This window comes from Ursus arctos, unplaced genomic scaffold (assembly GCF_023065955.2).
Source record: "Ursus arctos isolate Adak ecotype North America unplaced genomic scaffold, UrsArc2.0 scaffold_6, whole genome shotgun sequence".
Classification (NCBI taxonomy): domain Eukaryota; kingdom Metazoa; phylum Chordata; class Mammalia; order Carnivora; family Ursidae; genus Ursus; species Ursus arctos.
The window spans coordinates 43,656,889-43,675,114 of NW_026623078.1; the positions used below are offsets into that span (position 1 = coordinate 43,656,889).

The 18,226-nt window shown below is 38.4% G+C and overlaps 1 long non-coding RNA gene across 5 annotated transcripts in view; it reads left to right on the top strand.

The window, feature by feature from the left end:
• LOC130542861 (uncharacterized) overlaps positions 1-18,226 on the top strand; it is a 60,134-nt gene that overhangs the window by 15,099 nt on the left and 26,809 nt on the right. For 3 of the 5 annotated variants that reach the window (XR_008957709.1, XR_008957706.1, XR_008957705.1), the window contains one exon: positions 250-343. This is a non-coding gene — a long non-coding RNA (uncharacterized LOC130542861). Of the gene's footprint in view, positions 1-249; positions 16,657-18,226 lie in introns of those variants that run through there. The other 2 variants (XR_008957708.1, XR_008957707.1) reach the window with 2 other exon arrangements.

Consider the following 18,226-nt stretch of genomic DNA (forward strand, 5'->3'; position numbering starts at 1 on the left):
AACAAAAATAATGTGGAATTGAAAACAATCCATATTTTCACAAATAGAGAAAATGTGTTATAAGGAATAAACTAAAGCGGTTTTTAGCACATCAGATTTGATGAAGGCCATCTGCTTTGTTGCCTGCATAAATTGCCGCCTTTAGCTTACTTCTCTGCAGATGCTGCCGTAGAGCCTCTGCTCAATGCAAGACCAGCCCGGGTCATGCCTTAAAACAATATGAATTAAGCTGGCACTTTTTCCCCCCAGAGTTGTTCAGCAAGCAGAAGATTATACCACTCAGGACACAGAAGAGAAATGCAGCCTGGAGATACAACATTTAGGTGGCACCAGCATTTTAATGGTGAGTAAAGCCGTGGAAGTGGGTGCGATCATCTAGGAAAAGGGAGTAGAACCATCTTTATCAGCTGTCTAAAATCCTGAATAAGCACAACACCTTCCCCTCATCCTCACTGAGTTCATAGCCTCAATATCCGCATTGTCCCAGCTTTGGTGTTTGTGGTCTGTATTATAAAACTAATATTTTTGCGTAATTTTCAAATTACTATAAAATTTAATATGCACTCCCGGGTTATACATGCAAAACCCCTGATGAATAAGGAGAGCAGCTAGATGAGCACAGTAACTCAACTAAAGGAATAGCCACGGCTCCTATCCACCTCCCGGGCTCACTAGAAACAGCAAATGAAACACTTTGGGTGGAGATCTTTGAGAATTGGTGTACAAAAGTCAGAATTTATAGGATGCTCTTGCAAGCGGCAGATAATATCTGTTTCTAAACGTATGTGCAATGGGAAGTCTTGAGCATTTGCTTTTGGAAACTCGAGCACGGCGTATTACGGTGATTAGTAGTTCTGTTCATCGCACAATTTCAACAATGTGGCCGCAATGCGACTCACGGTAGATATAATTTTATGACTAGTATTCAAATCATTTGTGTTTCTCTTAATGTTTGATAGCTCTCAAATTCCAAACCCAGTAAAGCAGATGAACAGGTGTGGGTCGTAGTATGGGTAGCTTTTGTTCAGTGTGGGCAGTCTTGGGTTCACTGTCAAGATTTTATGGAACTTGAAAAAAAAAAAAGGATTTTATGGAACTCCATGGGCTGGTTTGTAAATGTTTTATTACTCTGTATACCCTCTTGTTGGGGCCTTTGCTGACACCAATACCAGTAAAATGTATTCTGCAAACAAAAATAGCATTTTTACTTTTAAATCAATTTTTCATGCTTACATTGTTAGAAATTTGAGTGAGTTCAGGGTACTATTTAATGATGTTTTGCCAGAAAATATCAAGGATGTCCCTGAAATCGCCTCAAATAATTATATCCTCTCCAATGCCTCTGAGAGGTACATTCTCATAAAGCAAAATTCAGGGACAAAAATAAACAGCAACAGTAAAAAATTTTATTAGTTGGGAATTTGGCTTCAAGCCACAGTACAAAGCTCTAGTAAACTGGGCTGAACACATGAAAGGTTTCTTTTTCTTGAGCTTGTTTGGCCTAAATAGCTTCAGGCTATAGCAGACTTGTAGGATTACTCTCTTACTTTTTAGCTTCAAAGGCAGCCCCAAGACTCCAGTGAGCACTAATGGAAATGGAGAGAAAGCTAAAGAGGACCCTGTTAGCTCCCTTGTGTGTTGCTGAAGTAAACTCTTCCATTGTGCCCCAAACTTAAGGAGAGGATAGCCTCTCTGTGCCTCCCACACCACCCTGCCCTGTCCTGCCATTAAGCCAAATGGAAGAAACAGAGAGACCTGCATAACCTAAGCCCCTTGGAAAGCTTTGACTCTTGAAAAAAGCAGCTTAATCAGTATCCTCTGATCTTACTAATGCAATCAGCCCTCTTCCCTCCTCTATCCCTAGAGTGGCATGAAAAATGTGAATGTGGAATGGTGTTCTATACCTAAGGAACAACAAAACTATTTCAAGTAATTGAGCACATTTCTTTTAAAAAGGCAATGTGTTGTTGCCTTCTTGTTTTCTGTTAGATAGATTTTTGATAAAAAGAGGCTCTTCTGGGATCCTCAAGTCTGGGAAAAATAAATCAGCCATCTTCTGATTCCTTGGGGATCAGTGGAAAACTGTAAGCATGCATGTGCATGCACACACACGCACACACACGCACACACACACACTCACTCTTTACATAAGTCTCTGGCATTAACCCAGAGCCTTAGTGAACAAGGCTGAGTCACAGAGTTCTACAGGGACTCCTTTTGTCCCGTTGGCCTAAAGCCTAGATAGAAAGAAAGCAAAGAGGCCCCTTTGACTTCTCTGCCCTAGGCCTGCACCCAAATTTTTGCTTTATGAGTCTTGTTACTTTATTAAAAGAGGGAAGAGAGGAAAGACAAGTTTAAAAAAAAGGAGCACCAAAGGTAAAAGATTCTTTTTCTTTTATACCTAGAACTGATCTTACCTGAGTTACCAAGTTCTAGGCCACTCAACACTGGGATGTGTGTGTGTTGGGGGGTATCTTAGTACAAAAATCATGTAAAAGGCCACACTCTGTATGAGACAAAGCGCAGTGAAATTGAGATACTCACAGAATCCTGAAGATGCCAAAGTCAGAGCTATTTACTTACCTGCAAGTCTCTTTGAAGCCTTCAGCTCATGGCTGACTGGCTTTGCTTCTTCATAGTATCTTCCCTCAGCCTCTCCTTTTGAGATGCTCATCAAATTTTGTTATTCTTCAACAGCCATCTTTTCTTCGATGGGAAGCTTCCCAAGGGCCGAGACATGTTTGCCTTATTCTCTAGTGCTTAGTAGGCACTCAGTAGACTTTTTTTTCCTATTGAATGACATTTAGTTGTGCCTTTGGCTGTAACTTTTATTCAGAGCAGCATTGAAGAGGGTATTTCAGGTGAGGGTTTCTTCACCTCCCCCAAAGCATAGTGTGTGTGGCCAACCTTAATTCTAGAAGTATTATCATTTGCATAACTAACAATGTTGGGAAAATTAAATCTCATACAAATACATGTTTTGTTCATTGCTAACCCTTCAGACTGGGTTTAATGTGTCCATAACCCCATGGCCATCCTCCTTTCATAGATCTCTTATAATTTCTCTGCAAAAATCTGCATTTCAGCTGGACTGTAAACTACAGGAGTGCAGGAAACAGTCTGGTTTGCTCACTGCTGGATTCCTAGCACCCATCACCTGGCCTAGCCTATATTTAATAAGCATCTGTTAAATGAATGAACAAAACATTCAGGAATCTCTTTTCTAGACACTCTTTTCTAGACACTGATCATGAACCATACTTTACTCATTGGATCACCTCCACGTTTTCAGTCACAGACCGTTAGAAGACTAATGTGTGTGCTACCTACTGGAGTTACTGCAGCCATTCGTGTTCACGATGGTTTAGACCCATGCTTCAACAATTCTTATATTTCATTAGAAAGACAAAGGAAGGGGCGCCTGGGTGGCTCATTCGGTTAAGCGTCTGCCTTCAGCTCAGGTCATGATCCCAGGGTCCTGGGATTGAGCCCTGTGTCAGGCTCCCTCTCCCACTCCCCCTGCTTGTGCTCGCTCTCGCTCACGCTCTCTCTCTGTCAAATAAATAAATAAAATCTTAAGAAAAAAGAAATAGAGAAAGGAAAAAGAAATATCGCTATAGCTTAAATAAATTGTAGAAGATATTTAAAACTCAACTCTAAAACACATACCTCTAACTTTTGACATTGCAAAGCAGTGCACAGATCTGTATGCATCTGGCAGTATGGAGTTTTTACTGCATAAAAATTTGTATCAACGTTTATGTGTAACTAAATTTTTTAATAATAGGTAAAATCCATTTTTGTATTTACATGTGGTCACAAGTAACTTTTGGTCCAAAGTGGTATTTCTATTTCAGATAATCCTTATAGTTCCACCTACTTAAGGTACCTTATGTAAAGCAGTTTTCAGTACTTAAACATAGATGCCAAAATGACTTTTAATTTCTTGAGTTATTGAATTTCCAGCAAATTATACCTATCATTTAATCCCAAAGTAGAACTTAAGAAGTGAATTTTAAAGCCCATTGCTGCCTCATAGAAATTTTTCTATTTCTTTAAGGTGGAAAATTGAGAGAGCAGAAGACAGTAGTAATATCTTATTTATAAACTATGTATTTTTAAAAAATATACTTACCATATTTCATGTTAAATACCTCTTAGTTAACATTGTCAAAATAATAAAGCCCTCAGAAGTCAAAGCAATCTAGGAAGGCTCTATTTCTGAGAAAAACTTGTTAACGTGAACATATTATTAATATTTAGTCCAGGAAAACTAAAGTTTATTCAATAAACTTTTGAATGTAATTTATTTCCATAAGAAACAGCTTATGGAGGTAGAAAGACAAGCAGGAGGAAAGGGGAAAATACAAACCGAAAATAAATTTCACACAGAAATGAAGGAACAGAGGGTGAACAACTGAGAGGAGTAAAGAACTCTTGTCTGTCACACCTTGCCAGTCACTTGGGCTATAAAATTCAGCATGTGATGCAATTTCCCATGCCTTTTGAAGTACTAATTACATGATTAAGTATTCTTAACCTTGACCAGGAAGCTCCATGAGATTTCATTTATTATTCATTAATGAAGCTTAAGACTGTTTTACTCTGGAGATACAGAGACTCCTTTGCCTTCAAGGAATATGCAGTGAATTAGAGGAGACAGACATGTGATGAGGAGATGCTAAAATGGTCTAATATGTACTATAATACTGGAAATGTTATTTTCTCGTGTGTGGCAAAGGAAAATGCTCCAAAAACTCTGCATCAGGTTTTTTTATGTGTCAGATCCTAAAATGGCATTTCTGATGCACTTAAAATACACATCCTATAGCAATGATACATAAAATTATTTTATAGCTTCCTATATAATTAAATTAATACTGTTTTTTTGTCAGATTCTATTTCAAGTCACTGTAAAACTTTTATCTTCTCCCAGAACTAACCATGCAACCAGCCTGCTTCTGACAGCACAGAGTAAATGGAGAAGAAAACTGAGAAACAATGAATTTAGCATTTATTATCTGTTTTAGAATAGGGTTATGGTAGGGTGCCTGACTGGCTCAGTTGGTGGAGCATGTGACTTGGTCTTGTGGTCATGAGTTCAAGCCCTGCCTACAGCTTACTTAAAAAATAAAAAAAGAATAGAGTTACGGTTAGAATATGTTTAAATGGTAACTCCTTTGCATCTGCCCCCAACTTTTTCTGAGTCTAGGGTGTTGGTATATATGTGGTTCTAGGGGGGATGGACAGTGTTGCTGTAGAGAACTATATGTAGCACTCAACACCATTTTGGTACTTTTGTTTATGTGATCATGATGATTACTTTGATCTAAAATTAGGTAAAGTTCTGGAAGCTTCGAAGGCATCATTACATTATCTAAATTGGGCTGAGCAAATAGGCTGGGCAAAGGCTACTCCAATTAGTTTCTTGTGAAGGATGCTGTTCAGTAGGTTACAGGTGGGGAATTCCCAGGGACAGTCAGAGACAAGCAGGAGCAACGTCGTGAGTGAGCTCATATGTCATGTGAAGGAGCTTAAACTTTATTGTGAAGTTAAAGTATTTTCTGTCCTGATAGTATTTTACATTCTAGTAGAAATTTAGACAGGGTCCTGCTGCCTAATTTATCTTGTTAAGTGTATGTTAGCATTAACTGCTTTAAAACAAAAATCTCAGTTTGGGCAGATGTTCTCTCTCCTCCTCTGAATGAGGCCATGTTACCTGTCAAAGGTGAGGTGAGGTGATTATGTCAGGATCCTGAGGAGAGTATTAAAGATTCCCAGTGGATATTGTGGGTAAAATGTGGGACAGGAACAAAAAACAACAGCTGAACAGAGACTATAGATTTGTAAGGAAGTCAGTGCATTCATAGCATGATTTTTTTCTAGGAGTCCTCAACAACATAGGAGCAGAGAAGGCAAACTTTCAGAAGATTGGGATTTTGCTCCAAAGGTGCAGCTAGAGTTATTAGAGGTAAAAGATATTGTGAAGAACAGTTACTCTATAATCGTTGACTAATATTTAGGATTTAAATCATAGTTTAGAACAATTACTCTGGCAGTGGTATGAAAGTTCCTTGTTTCTTCAGGAGTAGAAAGACTAGGGGCCAAAGCAATAGTGCAGGTGAACACATATGATATCTGGACTTATATAAGGTAATGATAGCAGAGATGAAGAAGGGACTGATTTGAGTGTAATTTTTATATAGAATTAAATGAGAGTTTTGAAGAAGCAGGAGAAATGGGAGATGGTTCCCAGGTTCTTGACCAGGGTGACTAGTGGATGTTAATGTTCAGGTTGAGGTAGAAGTTAGTGAATTTAATGTTGGGTATGCTGAATTGAGGGGCATCCATGGGAAGATATCTAGTAAATAATTGGATATTTGGTATGATGCTCAGGAGAAAGATCTAAGCTAGTGTTGTAATTTGGGAATCATTGTGTCTTGGTGATTTAGATGTTATTCCAAGGAGAGTGTATCTAATGAGGAAAGAGAAGATTAAGGATGAGTTCTAGGGGAATACCAATATTTGTAGGGTAGAGGTGTCGAAGATATTTCTTAAGGAGATAAAAAGAAACAAATGGTTGTCATGGAAACCGTGGGAAAGAAAGACTGTAAAAAAATATAGTGGTCAAGGATGTTAATCACTGTGAGGGGTCAAGTGAGATAAAGACTGGCTAACATCCATTTAACTTGGAAATTAGAATAGTTTCAGTTAGTGGTAGTAGCAGAAATCAATCCTGTGGGTTGAGGAATGAATAGAGAATGAAGAAATGAATTCAGATTATTCTTTCAAGAGGCTTATTTATGAAGGTAAGAGCAGAGATTAAACTATAGCTAGAAGAGAATTCAGGATCAAAAATTTTTCTTTAAGATGGGAAAGATATAGGTACATTTACTTGTGGAGGGGAAATCGGTAGGAAAAAAATCTTAGAGCTAAGCAAGAAAGCAAAATTGATGCCACAGAAATTAGGATGAGCAGAGATAGAGCATGGAGGCTTGGAGGAGGAATTAGCTTTAGACAGAGGACTTTAGATCGGTAGATGGTAGAGAATTGGGGTTTTAGAAGTGCACTGATACCTAGTTTAGTTTAGTTATACTCAGATGTGTGATTTACTCTTTCTTACTCTTTAGTGAGAATGCATGCATGCCAGGCTGTCTCTACTCCTTCCATCACACCACCTTAGGAACTAATGACATACTTTGTAAATCTGACTGGAACAACTGAGCATTAGAATACTTGGCTGAATTCCAATCACTCTTCCTTTTGGGAACAATCTGCCTGCAGAGAGCATATTTTCTCCTGCTCCTTCAAGAGCGCACTTTCCCCCACCACACAAGAAGAGTTGCCTTGGTCCAGTGCTGCCTTAAACTTGATTATGTGTGCCTCATTCTACAACTCAGTGTTGTAATGCTCCTGTGATTAACATAGACAAAGCCATATCCTACCACCTGGCTTTTGTCAAGTAATAAAGATGATATTTTGGTCTCTGTTATTCCTTTCTTTCGTTTCTCAATTAGATCAGTGTAGAAGAGTGTTATCTTTGTGTCAGTTAATCATTTACTCATCAAGAATAGCCCTGCCTACAATGAATATGGAAGACAGCTAGTGGCTTCCCACAGTCTGCTCTTCCATTATTAACTGAACATGTTGGCCCAGATAGAGTCTGTATTTCCCAGTCCCCTTGAAACTAAGTGTGGTCATAGGACTTGGTACCACTATGGAAAGTGATCAGCAGTAATGAGTTTAACTTCTACCTCACTTGATTAAAAGGATATAACTTTCCTTATTTCTTTTGTCTGGTACCTTAGATATGGCTAGAGGCTTAGATATGGCTAAGATCTTAGACCTTAGATATGGCTATGAGCTAGTTTGACTTTGTAGAGGAGGAATGAGCCCCAAGGATCAGCAGGGCATTAATAGGGAGGGAATCTGAGTTGCTGAATATCCATGCAGAGACTTGGGCCACTGGGCTAACCTGGACTATTACATGACAGAGAAATAAACATTTATCTCATTTATGCCATTGTGTGTTTGGGGCTCTCTCTGATAGCAGCTTCATCTTTACCTTAAAACCCAGGACTGAGTTGTTTGGGCCTTAAATAATATTTTAAGATCCAAAGAGATAGATGGAATTTGACCTCCTAAAGTCTTTAGCTATGAACTAGACCACTGGAGTATAGACACTATTGTTTCTTAGATAAATTAATAGCGTAATTTCAAATATAAAAAAGGTGACAACTAAGGATATAATATTAATATGCTCCAAGAATGGTAGGTGAGACAGAAAGCTGTGTTTATGCTTAGATATACAAGAAAGGAGGCTAAATAAACTTACACTCACTCTAATTCTGTTTACTTGTGCCAGTTAGTATTCAGTGACATTAAGGAAGTTTAATTGAGAAAATTGTTCTGGGCACTCCAGGAAGAGAGCACAAAGAGCAAGGATAAAGTTCTTAAGCTACCAATGAACTCAGCGTGCTCAGGGTTAGGAAGAACAGCATGCCTGGCACACTGGTGAGGAACAATCAGAGGAAGTGAGTTTAAGCAGATTGGCAGGTCCTTGTAAGTTGTGATAAGAAATAGGAATTTTATTTTAGGCATGATGGAAACCATTAGAAAATTTTAAGCAGCTCAGTGGCATGAAAAAAATCTGCCTTTTAAAAATACCACTCTAGAAAATGGGTGCAAGGGTGGAAGCAGGGAAACTGGTTAGGAGATATTGCAGTAACCCAGGCAAGTAACCATTGGACAGCGGTTTACATCTTTTGGGCAATTTGGGGATATTGAGCAAAATAAGCCCCTTTATCAGTAGCAAAGGAATAAAAATATTTAGTTGAAACTAAAGAACTCAACAAATATCAAAGATGTTTGTCTGGCACTCATTAGCCAGAACATTCCTTCACTCCCAAGCTGTGATACTGCTGCTGGCTGCTCCCAACATGCCTTTGTTGTCAGGGAGTGAATGTCTTGGCTCAGCTCAGAAACCCTGAACAGGGGCCCTTGACCACAGCTGCTTGCTTCTGGGAACATGGTCAGCAAAATGGATGTCTAGATTTTCAGTTAATCAAATGAAACACCAGCTAGCCTTTTGGTTTAGTACTTCCAAAGTAAGTTGCTGCCAAGTCCAGTCAATATTGTGAGCTGTTAAAGAGGCTTCTACAGCTGCTTGGCCCTAGAGAGACTTGTGATGGTAAAGCTATTGACAGCTCACAGATGGGAGAGCTTTCGATATTCGTTGATGCAATGTGCTGGAAGAAAGAAAATAACAAAATTAGCAAGAAATGGGTGCCTTCTGATTGGCACAGAGATGAAGTACCAGGGAACGGAGGCGGATGAATCTAACCTAAAGGGACATCCTAAAATGGAGAGTAAGTTGGTTCTTTTTCCTTGAAGAGCTAGTTCTCTTGCTCTAATCTTGACATCTGATGCAGGCTTGACTGACTCCTTTACATGCAGGAGCCCTTCCTACTGTGCATGCTCCAGCAGCACCAGAGGTAGGCGGAAGCAACCGAGAGACGCGCCAACCATGATTCTGAAACAGATACTGCCCACCACCGATCAACCAATTTAGATAACCTCAATCTGAGGAAAAACTGTCTTATATCTGTGTTCAGGCAGACATTCTCTCAAGTGACACACTATATACACCTACTTTAACTAGAAATTTCAATTTTTCAACTTTTTTTGGCCGTGTGTGTGTGTGTCTGAAAGCAAAGCTACCCATTGAGAATGAAGGTGATAGAGGAATGTCAGGGACATTGAAAAGAATAGTAGGTGATAGGAAAACCTGAAGAATTGGAGAGAAAGCTGACCAAGACATGTGGAAGGATTGTTCACTAGATGAGATGAGAGGACATACACATACAGAGGCATAATCTGCACTACTGTTGGTTTTTCCAACAACATTATGCAGCTTTGCAGTAAAGTAAGAGAAAGCAGATGTTGTACAGAGCATGGGTGCAGATTTTTCAGGAGAGTGGGGCAGAGAGACCTGAGTTCATGGTGTTGACTGGTGACCATGCATTTGGAGCAATGGAGAAGGCAGTGTAGGCTGGATAGGGATGGACGTGAGATCAGGGAATAGCACATATAATGTGATTTCTCTCATGGAATTCATGGAAACAAAGAATGAGTGAAGTGAGAACAAGAGGGAGGGGGTCAAAAGAGTAACAGGAGCCCTTTGACAAAGATGCATTCCCATTCAATCAGACAACATTACCTAGAGTCTAACCTCTAAAAGGGTGTTCTTCTCCTCTTAGTGAATCATCAGGAAGTTGAAATCCTGCCACCGCCAGAGTGGTGATGCTGTGTGTCTTGGTTCAGGCTGAGATAACAAACAATACAATAGATTGGGTGGCTTATAAACAACAGAAATTTATTTTTCACAATTCTGAAAGGCTGGACAGTCCAGGATCAAGGTGCTGGCCGATTTGGTGTCTGTGAGAGCCCATTTGCTGCGTCCTCACATGGCAGAAGAGGGGCTAGGATTGCACTACTGGGTGTTTACCCCAAAGATACAGACGTAGTAAAGAGAAGGGCCATATGCACCCCAATGTTCATAGCAGCAATGTCTACAATAGCTAAATCGTGGAAGGAGCCGAGATGCCCTTCAACAGATGACTGGATTAAGAAGTTGTGGTCCATATATACAATGGAATATTACTCAGCTATCAGAAAGAACGAGTTCTCAACATTTGCTGCAACATGGACGGCACTGGAGGAGATAATGCTAAGTGAAATAAGTCAAGCAGAGAAAGACAACTATCACATGATTTCTTTCATCTATGGAACATAAGAACTAGGATGATCGGTAGGGGAAGAAAGGGATAAAGAAAGGGGGGTAATCAGAAGGGGGAATGAAACATGAGAGACTATGGACTATGAGAAACAAACTGAGGGCCTCAGAGGGGAGGGGGGTGGGGGAATGGGATAGACCGGTGATGGGTAGTAAGGAGGGCACGTATTGCATGGTGCACTGGGTGTTATACACAACTAATGAATCATCGAGCCTTACATCGGAAACTGGGGATGTACTGTATGGTGACTAACATAATATAATAAAAAAATCACTTAAAAAAAAAAAAAGAAGAGGGGCTAGGGCACTTTCTAGGATCCCTTTCATAAGGGGTCCACCATCTCCCAAAGACCCCACCTCCTAATACCATAATATTAGGGCTTACAGTCTTAGCATATGGATTTTGGGGGAACACACACATTCAGCCCATTCACCATGCCAACATTTATTAAAAGCTTACTGTTTGGCCCTGATAATGCTAAGAGACTTTTACAAGCATTCACAACAACTCAATGGTGTGGATTCTATGAAGGAGACTACATACCTTGCACAGAGTCACACATAACTGATGACAAAACTGGGATTAATACTTGGGCAGAACACTGGCCGACCCCTTCACCCCATGCTTAACCATCACACAGTACCATCATCTTATTACTGGATGGAACTATTGAATATAGTTAACAAAAATTGTGATTTGAAAATTACTGTTGAACATGGGACCATTCATAGATAATTTATGAGTTTGGGAATATGTGAATCACATTAGTTGATTTATTCTTTTTCTTAACAACCTTTTGTGTGACCTGTGATGTGTCAGGCAACACACAGCCCAGACTCTAACACAATATAAATTATGAAATAGTGTTACCATCCTCATGTGAAATACTGTATATTTAGCAGTTAGGAATGAAATATTAGAACATTGCATGTAATTTTTTTAGAATATTCTATGCGACTTTGGACCTTACAGTTGAGTTGGGATATATAAGTTTGAGTAATTATTCAGAAAGAACCAAGGAAGTATATAACTTATTGACACACAGATATTAAAATAAAACTCAAAATTGGCGCCCTAAATTTGGTAAAAGAAGAAACCAAATAGTAGTCTCCATGTAATCTGAAGGATCATTTTCTTAATGGTTAGTAAGCAGCCTGCTACACTTTACCACAAACTCCCAAAGGAAGAAATGAGCAATTATCTATATCCATGAAAGGCACATTGAGAGAACATAATCATGGGGACAAATTTAGGATAAATGCAAAGTATTTCTTGCTTATGGAAATTGTCAGAGACTAGAATGCCAGGGGATTGTGTGGGATCTTCCCTTTGGGTAATGAAGGGGAGACAGAAGACAGGCAGTTACTGCCTCAGTGTCTTTCATTCTTAAGTTGTGGGTCATCTGTGTCAGATGGATTCTAAGTGTCATCATCACCTGAACAAATTGGGTGACAAGCCAGGTTTTGCTGTTATCCAAATAACCACTCTATGATGGAAGTAGAAGCTCTGTGTAGCACAGTTGTCCCTTAAATAGAGAAGATAAAATATAAAGGGAGGAAAATAGCTTTAAAGACAAAGCAAGAAAATATCTTAAAGAAAGAATGAGAAAGTTCTTGCCATCCTCAAAATGGACACTCATTTAAAGAAGTCTCCTGGACTTGTATTTCAATATTTATCTTTAAATATAGATTTTGGGGGGCTTATGATGGGGTTACATCCTGACAAATCCATCATAAGTTGAAAATATCATAAGTCAAAAAAATATCATAAGTCAAAAACAAATCCATCATAAGTTGAAAATATCATAGGTATTTAATATACCTAATGTAGCAGACATCATAGCTTAACTTACCCTCTCTTAAATGTGCTCAGAACACTTACATTAGCCTACAGTTGGGCAAAATTGTCTAACACAAAGCCTATTTATCATAAAGTGTTATGTATCTCATGTAATTTATTGAATACTGAACTGAAACTGAAAAAAGTTCTGTATGGGTACAGAATGGTTGTAAAGTGTATCAGTTGTTTACCCTCGAGATCACCTGGCTGATTAGAAACTGCAGCTGGACTTGCTAATTCAAAATTCAAAGTACAGTTTCTACTTAATGGGTTTCCACCATGGTAAAGTGAAAAAAAAAATCATTGAAAGATTGTAAGTTGGAGACTGTCTATAATAATATGTTTAAGTAAGAATGACACCGTAGAGAAAACATCAGGTAAAGTACACTTTAGTCTGAGGCTTAAAGTACAGTTCACATTCCTTTATATGAGTCTGTTGTATCTTATGTTATAGGAACACAGTTGAGAGTTGGGTAATTATCACTGAGAAGCTCTTCTTTTGCTTAATACATCTCATTAACTCTGCTAGTAAAGTATTCAAATGAGAACATGTTTATGTTGGATACTTTTAAAAGGACAGTGTAGTGTGGGGGTTGAGTTTGGTAAAGTGGAACAAATTAAAAGTTGAGGCTCAGAGGTTTGTGAGGATGAAAATAATTTTTGTTTCTGATTTTGTTAAAAAGGAAGAAAAGGATCTTGGTCAAATTGAAATAAAATTTTAGAACTCTAAATGTTTGGAGGCAATAACCTCAACAAATCAAGTTTGTACTTTCAGTAGAATATCTTATTATGAGATTCCGTACTTCAAATACATAGCAAAATGAATAAACCAGAAGTTGTTGTACTTTACATAGTTGGAAGAATACTTTCCTGATAGATACCTAGCCGGTGTTATCTAAGAACTTACACTTCCACATTCTTCCAAAATATACTTGTAACAATTTTGAATCTATGCCATGCTTCAGTCACACTCCATGCCTTTTATGTAATAACTCTTGATCTTTCCCCCCTGTTGTTATTTCCAGGGCTTTTTGTTATTGTTCTTTGCTGCACTCTTGGTGAAGAACATTCTGGAATATTACAACCATTTAGGAAAAATAGCCTTCTAATAGAGAACACAAAACCAAAACAAACAAATAGAAATCCCATATCATTTCGGATGAGAAAACAGAAAAGTATTCTGATAATAAATGATGGAGACTTGACTTTACCTCACAGACCTTCATTTTATGCTTGGGACCTACCCCTGACCCCGACACCTTTAGTTACATGAATATCTGGTAAAAACACCTTTCTAAAATGGAAAAGTTCAAGATTCAAGGACTTCACAGGATAAATTACTCTGGAAAAGTTAAAACTTGCTTGCTTTTATGAAGGATGAAATTGACATTTTGCAAATTACATTTTCTTGAGGAAAATAGTTGCTTCCCCCACCACCACCAAATCTACTTTATTATGTACCTAGAGTTTTATCAAAAATACAGATTATGTTATCATTCCAGCCCTACTACATCAAAATTGGAGTGGGGGAAGGTGAATGTTGTTGCCAGTCTGTATTTTTTTATTCAAGTATAATTGATATACAGGATTATATTAGTTTCAGCTGTACAATACGACCCAACAACACTGTACATGATTCAGTGTTCATCATGGTAAGTGTACTATTTATCCCCTTCACCTATTCACCCACCCCCCACCCACCTTTCCCCCGACAACCACTAGTTTGTTTTCTATATTTAAGAGTCTTTTTTGTTTGTCTCTTTTTCTTGCTTGTTTGTTTTGTTTCTTAAATTCCGCATGAGTAAAAGCACGTGGTATTTGTCTTTCTCTGACTAACTTATTTCATGTACCATTATACCCTCTAGATCCATCCATATTGTTGTAAATGGCAAGATTTCATTCTTTTCTAATGGCTGAGAAATATTCTAGTGTGTGTGTGTGTGTGTGTGTGTGTGTGTATTCATACACCACATCTTCTTTACCCATTCATCTACTGATGGACACTTGGGCTGCTTCCATATCTTGGCTATCATTAACAATGCTGCAGTAAACATAGGGGTGCATATATTTTTTTGAATTAGTATTTTCGTTTTCTTTGGGTAGATGCCCCACAGTGGAATTACTAGATCATATGGTAATTTTATTTTGAATTTTTTGAGGAACCTCCATGCTGCAAATTCTGTAGGTTGCCTTTTTATTTTGTAGATGGTTTCCTTCACTGTGCAGAAGCTTTCTATTTTGGTGTCATCCCAATAGTTTAATTTTGCTTTTGTTTCCCTTGCCTCAGGAGACATATCTAGAAAAATGTTTCTCTGGCCCATGTCAAAGAAATTACTATGTTTTCCTCTAGGAATTTAATGGTTTCAGATCTTATATTTTTGGTCTTTAATCCATTTTGAGTTTAATCCATTTTGTGTATGGTGTAGGAAAGTTGTCCAATTTCATTCTTTTGCATGTAGTTGTTTGGTTTTCCCAACATCATTTGTTGAAGAGAAAGTCTTTTTCTCATGTTTATTCTTACCTGCTTTGTCAAAGAATAATTGACCGTACAATTGTGGTGTATTTCTGGGCTCTCTGTTCTGTTCCATTGATCTGTGTCTTTTTGTGTGTGTGTGTGCCGTTACCACTGTTTTGATTACTACAGCTTTATAGTTTATCTTAAAATCTGGGACTGTGGTACCTCCAGTTTTGTTCTTTTTCAAGATTGCTGTGAATATTTGGGGAATTTTTTGTGGTTCCGTACAAATTTTAGGATTATTTGTTCTAGAAGTTCTGTGAAGAATGCTGTTGGTGTTTTGATAGGGTTAGCATTAAATCTGTGGATTGCTTTGGGTAGTATAGCCATTTTAACAATATTGGTTCTCCCAATCCATGAGCATGGACTAGCTTTCCATTTGCTTGTGTCATCTTCAGTTTCTTTCATCAATGTTTGTAGTTTTCAGAGTAGGTCTTTCCTTGGTTAAGTTTATTCCTGGGTATTTTATTCATTTTGGTATAATTATAAATCAGATTATTTTCTTAATTTCTCTTCTGTCACTTCATTATTAGTGTAGAAATTCAACAGATTTCTGTATATTGATTTTGTATCCTTCAACTTTAGTGAATTCCTATCAATTCTAGTAGTTTTTTGGTGGGGTTTTAGGGTTTTCTAAATATAGTATCATGTCATCGATAAATAATGAAAGTTTTACTTCTTTTATTTCTTCATACCAATTCATACGCATCATTTCTTTTCTTGTCTGATTTCTGTGTTTAGGACTTCCAATACTATGATGAATAGAAGTAGTGAGAGTGGACATCCTTGTTTTATTCCTGATCTTAAGAGAAAAGTTCTGTTTTTCACTATTGGAATGATGTTAGTTGTGGGTTTTTCATATATGGCCTTTATTATGTTCCCTCTAAAACGACTTTTTTGAGGGTAATTTTCACGAATGGATATTATACTTTGTCAAATTCTTTTTCTGCTTCTATTGAGATGATCACATGGTTTTTATGTTTTTGTTAATGCGATGTATTACACTGATTGATTTGCAAATACCAAACCACTCCCCTCCTTGGAACATGAGGATCATAATAATCATGATGAATGACCTTTTAAACGTATTGTTGGATTTGTTTGCTTATATTTTGTTGAGGATTTTTGTATCCGTATTCATCAGAGATATTGGCCTGTAGTTCTCTTTTTCTGTAGTGTCTTTGTCTGATTTTGGTATCAGGGTAATGCTGGCTTCATAGAGTGAATTTGGAAGCTTTCTTTCCTCTTCAATTTTTTTGGAATAGTTTGAGAAAAGTAGATATTAACTCTTCTTTAAATGTTAGGTAGAGGGGTGCCTGGGTGGCACAGTCGTTAAGCGTCTGCCTTCGGCCCAGGGCGTGATCCTGGCGTTATGGGATCGAGCCCCACATCAGGCTCCTCCGCTATGAGCCTGCTTCTTCCTCTCCCACTCCCCCTGCTTGTGTTCCCTCTCTCGCTGGCTGTCTCTATCTCTGTCAAATAAATAAAATCTTTAAAAAAAAAAAAGTTAGGTAGAATTCACCTGTGAAGCCGTCTCATCCTGGACTGTGGTTCATTTGGAGTTGTGTTTTGGTTTTTGTTTGGTTTTTGTTTTTGTTTTTTTGCTGATTCAATTTCATTACTGTGGGAGAAGATGGGGCAGGACACAGATGTTAGCAAGTTGGGTGGAAAGTGTTCTTGCTGGTTCTGGAAGTGTCCTGCTATCTAGGCTGGAGAGGGGTGTGGATGGCACCTTCCAGCTCTTTTGTTCTTGGGCAAGTCTCCCAAAGATCTCTGTCCTTCCAGTGAGCATGGTTCTGAGGTTAGTAAATAAATCTTCCTATATAGCCCAGGCGCTTTTCAAACTGCTACTTCAATGCTGTATCTTGGAAAGGTTGTTTGTTATGCCCTCTCTTTAAGGGCATGGGCCCAGTTTCCTAACACCCCCCTGGCTCTCCCAGATCTAATAAGCCCACTGATTTTTAAAGTACCCAGAGTTAAGCCCCGCTGGTTGTACAGAGTTGTGAAGTGAAGCGCCACTGGTTTGCAAAGCCAAATGTTTTGGGGACTTGTCTTCCCAGTGCAGATCCCCTGGATCTTGGGTGCCTGGTATGGGGTCTCTTCCTCTCCCTTCCCTGTGCTTGTGGTATCCCTCCAAGTTTGTGGTTAGTCTCACTGGGAGTTTGTTTCCCAACTGCATCTCCACCCCTCCCATCCTTTTTGATGTGGTTTCCTCTCTACAATCAATTGTGGAGAGTCTATTCTGTCAGTCTTTGGGTCATTTTCTAGGTTAGTTGCACTGATGTGGCTGTTACTTGACGTGTATCTGTGGGACAAGGTGAGCTTAGGATTCTCCTACTCTACCGTCTTCCCAGGCTCTCAAAAATAATTGCTTTTTTGCTTTTTGTAATATTGATGTAGACTGTTCTACTGGGGTGGGGCTCAAGGGAACACTTGTTTTGTGGGGAAAGGTTTATATGTCTTATTTAAGCCCTTTCATCCCAGAAATAAGGAGAACCAAAGCTTGGAAGGAAGCTTGGGGAGGTATACTGAAGGTAATATTTTGAAATATTTAATTTTTTCCCCTTGTTTACACTGAAGCCTCCTTGCCATTAAAACTGGACAGAATATCCATGACTTATTACCCCAAAGAACAGAGACCAAGGGACATAGAGAAGCAGAGAAATTGATTTTATAAATGGACTTTGAAATAGCGCAATATAAATGGTAGTTTTGACAGCCTTATTTTCAAGTGCAAGACCCAGTTGCTTATATTTTCAAACTTCAGAAGTTTCTTTTTAATATCAGGGATTTAGAACATGGAATTTTATGTGTATTTTATTTGATGAAAGTAGATTGAGTCTAAGATTGTAAATTTACAACTGTGAAGAAATGGAAGATTTTGAGTGAAGTTCAGTTATCAACTAGAAAGAAAAAAAGGTACATTTCTGCACAGGAACGCCAGTGACTAAATTTTGACAGGCACAAATCAAAATTATAAGGGAAAGAACAGCATGGAGCAATGTGGCCTCCTCTTCCATTTGATGTCACTTTCTGCAGTGGAGGACGGTGATCCCAAAACTAACAGCAAAATAAA